The sequence below is a fragment of the Austrofundulus limnaeus genome, unplaced genomic scaffold, assembly GCF_001266775.1.
Source record: "Austrofundulus limnaeus strain Quisiro unplaced genomic scaffold, Austrofundulus_limnaeus-1.0 Scaffold20, whole genome shotgun sequence".
In the NCBI taxonomy this organism is placed as follows: domain Eukaryota; kingdom Metazoa; phylum Chordata; class Actinopteri; order Cyprinodontiformes; family Rivulidae; genus Austrofundulus; species Austrofundulus limnaeus.
In genome coordinates this window covers 2762943-2764932 of record NW_013952422.1, presented here as the reverse complement: position 1 = coordinate 2764932, position 1990 = coordinate 2762943, and the positions used below count along the sequence as shown (strand labels likewise).

Below are 1990 nucleotides of genomic sequence, written 5' to 3'. Positions count from 1 at the left end.
CTGACCTGGGAACACCTTGGAGTTCCCCCGGAGGAGCTGGAAGAAGTGGCTGGGGAGAGGGAGGTCTGGGCCTCCCTTCTGAAGCTGCTGCCCCCGCAACCCGACGCCGGATAGGCGGAAGAAAATGGATGGATGGATGGATGGATGGATGGGTGGATGGAACTTGAATTAGCTGCCCAAAGCCAAAATAACACTCTTAGAACTTCCAGACGTAAAACAAAATGTCGGCAACAATTGTTGCCGGTGAGATTAAGTGGGCTAAACAAGCTTCAACACATCGTCTGATGAGCATCTGAAAGCTGCACAGAGTGGTCAGTCCAGCTGAGAGACACACAGAGCGCTGATTTAGGGTTATACTCACAGGAAGGAGAATTCCTTGATGCAACATACAGAACCTGGACTACAGAGCTTTGTTTCCCACGGTCTGTGAGCAGAACTAATGGGCTGATGGTCCACAATCACGCATGGGATCCCTCTGACGCCAGCAAAACTACAGCCTGTGTTTACACATGCATGCACACACAGTTTATGTGCACCATACACACACTGAGTTTATGTAGGCTGACCATACACACACTGAAAAAATAAACAATCTGCTCGGCTGAAGTGGGGGTGGGCACATGGGGGTTACATTTCTCCCCTAAACGCCCCCAACTTCTGGTGTTATTAATAAATCAGCTTCTCATATAAGAAACACACAATAAGAGCGCAGAAAGCTAATTTCCTTTGGTCTTTAGTGTATAAGAACAAATCAATGCTAAAYGAGAAATCATCCGAGCTGCAGTCGAGCGGCATCTTTCCAGCAGCTTTTGATCAATAGCAGAAATCGATGCTGYTGCTGCCTTTAGAAGCGAAGGAATGGATGCAGTCATCTTCTCACTTTACGCTCGCCGTCTGAGATGAGTCCTGTCCGCAGCAACATCAGGACAATTTCATTTTTTCATGTTTGCACTCTGGAACCTGCAGAACTGCACTTCCTGGTGTTTGCACAGACAGTACGCCACAGTGTGAAAAGTTAATTCCRTTTTATGCGCAGTCTAGGCCTCTTTATAAAAATGCTACAATATATGACTTTTTCCTGGAAGAGCTGTTCCTTATAACGATTAGTTCCTTTTTTCACTTTGTAAAAAATCTCTGTTAGCCATGGCAAAGCTTGTTCTGCTCAACTTTCTGAAACATTGAATTTTAAATACAAAACTGTGAAATAAGTTCAGTAGAACTTACCACTAAATCCTGTTTCTGCTTTGTATATACAGTAACACAAAGCAGCAGTGCCATATTAATAAAAAAAACAAACTAAGTATGTCCTCTGGACAGGTTCTTATAAAGTGTTTCGTCTCTCCTCCAACAGACTTCCTCAGTCAGAGGAGTTTCAGGTGAACTCAGCCTTATATGCACTGCCTCCACATGGTGGACAAACAGGTTAGTCACACACAAAACAGGTCTAAAACCCTGCATATCATTTTCAGCAATTATACCTAAACGTATATTTATAACATTGTAAATTTTAAAATCATGTCAAAGTTACCTAAAGACAACGAGAGAGTTGCATCTGTGTACTTAACCAGTTCATTTCTCATTGTGTTTGAGCAAATTATGTCATTTTATTGGATGGGTTATGTTCACTGAATCAAGTTATTGTGTGGGGCATAACCCCTCTAACCCCTCCCCAACAAATTACAGTATATCTATGCATGTTTTTTTTAAGTTGGGTTTCCTTCAGTAAAAGCTACTGTAAGTAAAACCATGTTTGAAAGGCAGAGTTGGGTGGTAAGTTACATTTACTTTTGTAACTCAGGGAAAAAATAGCCTATTTTAGAATTAGTTTTATACAACATACTTTTGACTTTACTTGAGTAATGTCATTTGGAAATATCTCTACTCTTACTTGAGTAAAATCGTGGAATACTCACTGTAACTAACTGCACTGAATGAAGAACAAACTAGAAATGCACTAGACACACCTGTAGTATATACACTATATGTATAT

At 41.3% G+C, this 1990-nt stretch overlaps 1 protein-coding gene across 1 annotated transcript in view; it reads right to left on the bottom strand.

The window, feature by feature from the left end:
• The window catches only part of sh2d3ca (SH2 domain containing 3Ca), a gene marked incomplete in the record, with an annotated part of 74791 nt that overhangs the window by 68212 nt on the left and 4589 nt on the right, over positions 1-1990 (bottom strand).